The sequence below is a fragment of the Rhincodon typus genome, chromosome 11 (assembly GCF_021869965.1).
Source record: "Rhincodon typus isolate 14 chromosome 11, sRhiTyp1.1, whole genome shotgun sequence".
Classification (NCBI taxonomy): domain Eukaryota; kingdom Metazoa; phylum Chordata; class Chondrichthyes; order Orectolobiformes; family Rhincodontidae; genus Rhincodon; species Rhincodon typus.
The window spans coordinates 29,741,236-29,750,733 of NC_063342.1; the positions used below are offsets into that span (position 1 = coordinate 29,741,236).

The 9,498-nt window shown below is 41.7% G+C and overlaps 1 protein-coding gene across 2 annotated transcripts in view; it reads left to right on the forward strand.

Moving 5' to 3' along the window:
• Nucleotides 1-468: 468 nt before the first annotated feature.
• LOC109912945 (BBX high mobility group box domain containing) overlaps nucleotides 469-9,498 on the forward strand; it is a 210,186-nt gene continuing 201,156 nt past the window's right edge. The window contains exon 1 of one of the 2 annotated variants that reach the window (XM_020512394.2): nucleotides 469-532. The gene's annotated coding sequence lies outside the window, so the exon portion shown is untranslated. The remainder of the gene's footprint in view (nucleotides 533-9,498) is intronic. The other variant, XM_020512395.2, reaches the window with a different exon arrangement.

A 9,498-nucleotide genomic window follows, 5' to 3' on the forward strand; every position in this document is an offset into this window, starting at 1 on the left:
GTCAACCTGGGTATGCTTGGCATATGCATTTATTGCAGCACAGAAGTTGCATGCTGAAGTTTATACAGTTTAGTAGCAAACTTTTAATATGCTCTTTACTATATAAAGGCGGTTATCTTTAGTGGAGTCTAGAGTAATTCCCTATAGTGAAACAGGACCAGGTATTTTCTTGTGTTTTGCATTGATCCAAAACTGATAATGGTGATTGAGATTTGCATAATATTGTGATATCAGTGTTTGTGAAAATAGCAAATAATCTGTTCCACTAATTCTTGATCCAGCACTTGCATTATGCCAGTGTTTTTTTTTGTGATTTTTTTTTTCATTAGCAGAAATATGTATATAATAGAAATTTGAAATTTTCAGAAATGTCCACTTAATGTAGACATATGTACAGGATTAGAATAACTGCTAGTTTGATGGGATGGTAACTTGTAATTTCTGACCGCGACTTTTTGTGTTGTATAACAGAAATTGGACTGAAATAACAAACCTTTTTGTTAATCATGGAACATAATCTCAGGACTACCAGGTTAGTCACTTGAACCTGTTTTGCCATTCATTCATGCTATGTATAGGTAATGTACTTCAAAATTTTCTTTTAACCAGCTTTTGATAATATCACTTGATATGACTAACTCTAGTTTTTAAAAAATCTCTTGATTTCAGCCTAAAATTTCAATTATTCCAGCTGTCACAGGCTTTTAGGTGAGAGAATTTCACATTTCCACTATACTTTGTTAGAGAAAATCTGCTTCCAGATTTTGCTGGAAAGTGCTAAACTTCTAATTTTAAAATTACATAATTGTAGAACCAAAGTATCGGGTTAAAGCCCCGGAGATCACTTGATCTGTTGTGCCCCTGCTGGTTAGCTGCAAGCCAACTCAGCTAGTCCCATTTTTATGTAGCCATGCAAGTTTCCTGTCTTGTTTCCTTTTGAAAGCCATGATTGAATCTGCCTCCACCATGCACTCCTCATATTGCCATTGGCTCCTTTTTCATTTGTTTTAAAGTGGTACCCTCTAGTTCTTCATCAGTGAGAACAGTTCCTGTCTCTATGTTGTCTAGACTCTTCATGATTTTGAGTTACTTTTATAAGACCTAAAAGCAGATGTAGACCATTCAGCCCACCTGTTTCATCATTCAGTGATATCATGGCAGATCAGATAGTCCTCAACTCTACCATCGTGCCTTTTCCCCATAACCTTTGATTCCCTTAATGGTTAAAAATCTGCCTAAAACTCTTGAATAAACTTAATGACCCAGCCTTAGCAGCCCTCTGTGGTAAAGAATTCCATAGATTCACAGCTCTTTGAGGGAAGAAATTATCTCAAAGTTTCTCTTGCCATTCTTTTCACAACCCAACTTCCCCAACTGATCCATCTAACTGAAGTCTCTTATTCTTGGAACAGGTCTCCTAAATCTGTTCTGTGCTTGCTATGGAGCCTTACATCCTTAAAAGTGTGGTGCTCAGAATTAGACACAGTCCTCCTCTACTTCAGGCCAAACCGGTGTTTTATCTCTTTGTCTTAATTTCTCAGCTTTTGTACTCTTTTTGACTTTATCTATGAAACCTAGGTGCCCACATGCCTTTTTATGCAGTTTCTTAGCCTTAACCTGCAACCTTCAACAATTTAGGTGCATTACCATCCAAAATCTCTGTTCCTTGTACCCCTTTTAAAAATACTCTTTATTTTAGACCATAAGATATAGGAGCAGAATTAGGCCATTTGGCCCATTGTGACTGCTGTGCCATTCTCTGGGCAGGCAGTGGCCTAGTGGTATTGTCACTGGACTGTTAACCCCGAGACCCATATAATGTTCTGGGGACCCGGGTTCGAATTCCGCCATGGCAGGTGGTGGAATTTGAATTCAATAAATATCTGGAATTGAGAGTCTAATGATGACCGTGAATCCAGTGTTGATTGTCAGGAAAATCTCATCTGGCTCACTAATGTCCTTTAGGGAAGGAAACTGCCATCCTTACCTGGTCTGACCTACATATGACTGCAGACCCATAGCAATGTGGTTGACTCTTAACTGCCCTCTGGGCAATTAGAGATGGGCAATAAATGCTTCCTGGCTAGCGACGCCTTCATCCCATGAATAAATAAAGAAAAAAAATTCAACGATAGCTGATATGCTTCTCAATCCATTCTGCTGCCTTCTCTCAGTAATCTTTGATCTCTTTACTATTCAAGAACCTATCCATCTCTTTCTTAACTACAATGCCTAGGCCTCCACTGCCCTCTGTGGCCATGAGTTTCACAGAGTGTCCACCCTCTGGCTGAAGAAATTTCTCCTCCTCTTAGTTCTAAAGGGTTGCCCCTTCATTCTGAGGCTCTGCCCTAGGTCTGAAATTCTCCTCCTATTGGAAACATCTTCTCTATGTCCTCTAGCACTCTTAAAATGAATGCTAACATTGCATTTGCCTTCCTAACTGCCAACTGAACTTGTATGTTAACCTTAAGAGAATCCTCAACTCACAAATCCCCTTGTACTTCAGTTTTCTGAAGCCTTACCCCATTTAGAAAATAGTCTCTGCCTCAATTCTTCCTACAAATGCATGACCTCACACTTTTCTACATTTGTATTCTATCTGCCACTTCTTTGCCACTCTCCAAGCCTGTCCAGGTCCTTCTGCAGCCTCCTCCCTTTCTCAACACTACATATCCCTCCATCTATCTTTGAGTCCTCTGCGAACTTAGCAACATGCCGTCGGTTCACTGGTCACTGACTGCCATCCTGAAAAGATCTCTTTATCCCCAATCTCTACTTTCTACCAGTCCGCCAATCCTCTGTCCGTGCCAGCACTTTGCCCCTAACACCATGGGCTCTTAGTGTATTTAGCAGCTTCCTGTGCAGCACCTTATCAGAAGTCTTTTGGAAATCCAAATAGATCATGTTCATTGGCTCTCCTTTGTCGAACTTGCTTGTTACTTCCTCTAAGAATTCTAACGGATTGTCAGGTATGACCTCCCCTTGATGAAGCTGTGCTAACTCTGTCCTATTTTATCATGAATTTCGAAATATTTCGCAATTTTACCCTTTAATGACTTTAAATTTTTAGCATCTAAGATTGTTCTTGTGAGACTTCTTACCATAATTAAACACTTTACATTTCTCTATTATATTTGATCTGTTTTGTGTCCATCCATTCCTGCAGCCTGTCTGTGTCCTTTGGAGGTCTGTCATTCTCCTCGCGGTGCACAATACTTCCAAATTTCTTGTTGTTTGCAGATTTTGAAATTATGCCCTACGTACCCAGGTTTAGGTCACTAAGATACATTGTGAAAAGTTTCAGCCCTAGAGCACCTACTCCTTACTTTGTCCAGTCTGAAAAACAACCATTCGCTACTGTACTCTCTGTTTACTGTTAACTTTGTATCCATACAACAAAAATAGAAATTGCTGAAAAATCTTAGGTCTGGCAGCATCTGTAGAAAGGAATCAGAGTTACCGTTTTGGGTCCAGTGACCCTTCTTCAGAACTGCTTGAAGAAGTGTTTTGAAGAAGGGTCATTGGACCCAAAACGGTAAGTCTGATTTCTTTCCATGGATGCTGCCAGACCTGCTGAGATTTTCCAGGAATTTCTGTTTTGGTTTTAGATGTTCAGCATCCACAGTTCACTTGCTTTTTTTTTGTCATATTCATGCACCATTGTCCTCTCTATTCCACAGGTTTCAATTTCACTGGCAAGTCTTTGATTTTGCCTTTTCTAAAATGCCTTTTAGAAGTCCATATACACTGTATTAACCACATTACCCTCATCAACTCTTTGTAATTGCAGCAAAAAACTCAATAGACATAGATAAATCTTATTTATGTTAACAATTCATGCTGACCTTATGTAATTAATCGATACTTGTCAGAGTGACTGTTAATTTTGTCTTGGATTATTGTTTCTGAAAGCTTTTCTATTACTGGTTGAAGTGACCATTACTTGCTGGATTTATCCTTACACCCTATGTGAGTGAACAAGGTTGCAACATTTCTGGTTGGCTTTGACACTGAGACATATTAATAAGGCAGCTTGCAGTTCCAGTTGGGTGAAATTAGGGCCATATTTGCAGCTTTGCTCCTTTGAAAATGAAACAAAAAATGTACTTTCTGTACCTCATGTACAAATGCTTCCTGAAGGCACTGTAGTGAAATGTCTACACATGAAGCTTCTTGCGTGTTGGCACAATGCTCTGCGCATGAATGAATATATTCTCTCACCTCTGGGTGATTCTGATATCATTGTCATTGGGCAAGTTATTTAATACACCACAGCCCAAAGTTATTCAATTGCCCAGCTTAATACCAATCACAGATAACAAGGTGTAGAGCTGGATGAACACAGCGGGCCGAGCAGGAAGGCTGACGTTTCGGGCCTAGACCCTTCTTCGGGCTTCTGCTTCGCCTGCTGTGTTCATCCAGTTCTACACCTTGTTATCTCAGATCCTCCAGCATCTGCAGTTTCTACTATCTCTAATACCAATCACATTTCTTATGTCAAACTCCAGTATAATGTTAAGGGTTTATTCATTGCATACTTAAATTTTATTAAAATGGTTAATTTATTTTTATGATAAATTGTACTTAAGAACACTGAATCAGGAGTAAGAAAAGGCCCACTGAACCTTCTCCTCTTTGTACAGTAATTTGATATTATAGAATTGTAGCATTCATTCCTGGCTGAAATTTTCGCTAGGCCTTGTACTGATCATGGCAATCACAGAAGAAATCTAGGGTGAAATCTTATCGGTGTCTGAGCACTGTGGGCTATGATGAGATGTGTGGAAGAATGGGGCGACAAGTGCAGTGAGGTCCAGCTCTATGTCAGGATTGTCTTGCTATCTTTTTATACTTTTCACAAGCAGCATGGCAAGATTCTCACGAGGCAGTGGTGAAATGCAAATTGATGAATAATATTAAATACCTTGTTTAATGCCACAACTTGACTTATCAATATTCAGATTCTCATCGTACCAAATCTGCCAAAAATTTAGATATTGGAAAAGCTTGACTAGGAAACCAGATTGATTATCTGCTGGATTCAGCTCATCACTTGCTGCAAATGACCTCAATTGTTGGGAAACTGGGTACAAACATCTTAGAGCACACTCGCTGGGCACTGGCCACTCATCTCTCCCACTCAAGTCAACAGATATTAGTATCTGACGTGCCAGCCTCAAAGAACCCTCATGGTACATCTCTGATCTACTTCCAGTGCTCTTTTGCACTTAAAGGTTCCACTGGCAACTATCATTGTAATGGTGCTACAGGAGCACTGTGTTCAGGAGCTGGACCAGACTGTATCTCTGGGCTGTTCCTGTTACAGCAGACATTCATTCTGATCCACTCTGGGTGGCCATAACATCCCTGATTTCATTGCATTGCCTTTTTTGCACTTTTCCCCTTCAGTCACCAATAGCAGGCTCATATATTACTGCTGTTCTTGCTGTGCAGTGGAGCACCAACACAAAGCCAGGAAACTTGTCATGGTCGTTAACAGGCCTTAATCAAGTCAAGAGGGATAGACTTTGCCCAGGAGGTCCCAGCATGGAAATTGAAGGGCAGCCTCTGATACCAGTCGATGATCTTCTCTGGCTGGTCAGAGTCAGGATCCTGTCAAAAAGAGACAGGAACTGGATGACACCCGCCATCTTGACTCTTTTTTTTGCCGTATAGTGGGCTGTTTTTCCTCAAGAATGAGAGTAAAGCAAGAACGGCGATGATGAAAGTGGATGCCACAACTATTATTGCTGGTGCAGGTGGGGATGTGTCCTGAGTGAGTGAGTAAATAGTGCAGCATGTATTCAGGGGTTGAGGTGGGTGAGGGAGACTGGGGAAGATGTTGCAGCCGCTATTGACAATGGTACTGTATGAGTCTTGGTGGGAGTTGGGTAAAATAGCAGAGATGGTGCAAAGTATTGAAGAGAAATGGTGACACGTTTATGCTGGCAGAGTGGAAAAGGTTTATTCACCTCCTTCCTATAGTGCTAGGCATTCCTTCAGATGGCTGAGACTGCACTAACTCGGTTGGCAACCTTGGACCAGGCTAGCATGTTCTGGTGATGTGGCCTGCACTGGGGGTCGAGGAAATTCCTCATCTAGCCAGAGCTCCAGATCCCTGCCTGCTAAGCAGGGTGCTGATTTTTCTCGTGTCTGCCATGTTCTGAACAAATTTGAGGAATCATGCACAGCATCTCTGGACCAACAGTGCTTTTATGGGTGTGTAACAGGCTTTTAAACATGATGCAGGGCACAATGGATGCCAATGAATTCTGGAATATCTGCTGAATGGTGAGTTTCTCCTGGAACACTGCAGAGTAAGATGGGATGGAAGTCGGATGTGAGAGCTGCCATAATGATAGGTAGGTAATTAATGAGATGAGATGGGAATAGGATGAGACAACGTGCTAGGCCTCGTGAAGATAATCCCTCCAAAAAGCTGATGCAACTGGATTTAGTGAAGAAATTGTAAGTTTCAGCCTCTAATGTTTGTAATCTAAATTTGTACTTGCAGTCAGGAAAGAAGTCAAGTGCTTGGTTGTGCAGTGTCAATCATGATTTGCGTTGTTTTATTTCTAGGAATATCATGATTGAGTGAGTTTGAATGCATTATTTTAAGACATGATGGATACACTGAAGGGTGTATGTTGTAAAAGCATCATGTGTTTAGTGGTAGTGATAACATAAGTGATGTGATGTGGGAGAAATAAAGTTTTTTTTAATGAAATTGTGTGAAATTGCAGTAACTTGGTGCTGATAATGTCATTTTGCAAAACCTCATTGAAATTCTTTCCCTGGTGCATTGATTTAATTGACAAGTATTCAGCAATGAGGTCAGTTGAAAGTTTTATTTCACTGGATTTTGAATCTACTTTTTATTTAGCCTCAAATTTCCTTCTATGTTTTCCTCCAAAATAGCACCAAATACTAAATTATTTCAAACAAATGAAACTTTGAAGTATATTTTTGTGTGAAACGACCTGAAGGACACATTCCATTGAATTCATGTTCGAGCATATTGTGTTCCATTACTTTGTTATTTCTATTATGGTTCATTTTCCTTCTTTATTGGAACAGGTCACAATTATGGTAACTACTTTAGAATATTAGCCCATGTGAAAATGCTGTTGACAATTGTCCAGATAATATAATAACCATTTCCATTTGTTATTGACAAATTGGAAAGACTCCTTCATGCTTAGCACTTTCAACTGAATGGGAAAGGTGTGGATCCGAAAACCGCTGAAGATTTGAGCAATATCTACAGACAGATAAAAACCAAAAGAACTGCAGATGCTGCAAATCAGGAACAAAAACAAAGTTGCTGGAAAAGCTCAGCAGGTCTGGCAGCATCTGTGAAGGAAAAAACAGAGTTAACGTTTCTGGTCCGGTGACCCTTCCTCAGAACTGATGGTGGCTGGGAAAACGTCAGTTTGTATGCAGAAAATTGGGAGGTGGGTGGGGTTGGAAGTAAATGATAGGATAGAGCCCAAAGAGAGAGAAAGACAGTTAGACAATTCGGTATTCACAACTGAGAGGGACCGAGTTGTAGAGGAGGACAGTGTGAAACAGGCTGGTAGGCTAGAGGATGTTGCTGTTAGTAAGGAAGATGTGCTAGGAATTTTGAGGAAGTTGAAGATAGATGAGTCCTCCGGGCCTGATGGGATTTATCCAAGGATTCTATGGGAAGCGAGGGAAGAGATCGCAGGGCCTTTGGCGATGATGTTTTCGTCCTCACTGTCTACATGTCTAGTGCCGGAAGATTGGAGAGAGGCAAACATCATTCCCTTGTTCAAAAAAGGGAATAAGGATAACCCCGGAAATTACAGGCCGGTTAGTCTTATGTCAGTGGTGGGCAAATTATTGGAAAGGGCTCTGAGAGATAGGATTTATGATCACTTGGAAAGGCACAGTTTGATTCGTGATAGTCAGCATGGATTTTATGAGGGGTAGATCATGCCTCACAAACCTTATTGAATTCTTTGAAGAGGTGACCAAACACGTGGATGAAGGTGGAGCAGTGGATGTGATATACATGGATTTAAGTAAGACGTTTGATAAGGTTCCCCATGGAAGGCTCATGCAGAAGGTAAGGAGACATGGGATAGGGGGAAATGTGGCAGATTAGATTCAGAATTGGCTGACCCTTAGAAGACAAAGGGTGGTAGTGGACAGAAAATATTCAACATGGTGCTCAGTTACGAGTGGTGTACCACAAGGATCTGTTCTGGGTCCTCTTCTATTTGTGATTTTTTGTAAATGATTTGGATGTCAGAGTGGAAGGGTGGATTAGCAAGTTCGCGGACGATACGAACGTGGGTCGAGTTGTGGACAGTGCGTTGGACTGTTCTAGGTTACAAAGGGACATTGATAGGATGCAGAACTGGGCTGAGAAGTGGCAGATGGAGTTTAACCCTGAAAAGTGTGAGGTGATTCATTTTGGAAGGAAAAACTTGAAAGCAGAATACAGGGTTAACGGAAAGATTCTTGGCAGTGCAGAGGAGCAGAGCTGAAAGCTGCCTTCCAGGTGGATAGAGTTGTTGAGAAGGCGTATGGTGTGTTAGCTTTCATTAATAGAGGGATTGAGTTCAAGAGCCGTGAGGTTATTCTCCAGCTATACAAAAGCCTGGTTCGGCCACATCTGGAGTACTGTGCCCAGTTCTGGTTGCCTCATTACAGGAAAGATGTGGAAGCGTTGGAAAAGGTGCAGAGGAGATTTACCAGGATGTTGCCTGGAATGGAGGGAAGGTCTTGCGAGGAAAGGTTGCGAGAGCTATGGCTTTTCTCTTTAGAACGATGAAGGATGAGGGGTGACTTGATAGAAGTGTACAAAATGATCGAAGGGAGAGATAGAGTAGACAGCCAGAGACTTTTTTCCTAGGGTGGAGGTAGCTATTAAGAGGGGGCATAGTTTTAAAGTGAGTGGAGGTAGATATAGGAGAGACGTCAGAGGTAGGTTCTTTACTCAGAGAGTGGTCAGGGCGTGGAATGCATCCTCGGAGAGGGGAGTGGAGTCAGCCTCTTTAGGGGCATTTAAGCGGCTATTAGATAGGCATATGGATGATAGTATAAGGTAAGGGTGGAGGTTAGATAGACCCTAGGATTAGGGTAGAAGTTCAGCACAACATCGTGGGCCGAAGGGCCTGTACTGTGCTATACCGTTCTATGTTCTATGTTCTATGTTCTATGGACAGACAAAGGAGCTGCTAATGGTCAGGCTGGGAGGGTGAATAGTTGTTAATGGGACTGTTAGTGACTAACAACAGGGGGTGTGTAATGGCAGGGTATGTGGTAACAAGGCCTGGTGTGTGGGGTGGGAGTCTGGGACATGGGAGAGTTTAGACCCTAAAATTATTGAACTCAATATTGAGTCCGGAGGGCTGTGGGGTCCCCAAGTGGAAAATGAGGTGTTGTTCCTCGAGCTTGCGTTGGGCTTCGCTGGAACACTGCAGCAAGCCAAAGACAAAGATGTTGGCCAGGGAGCAGGGTGGTGTGTCG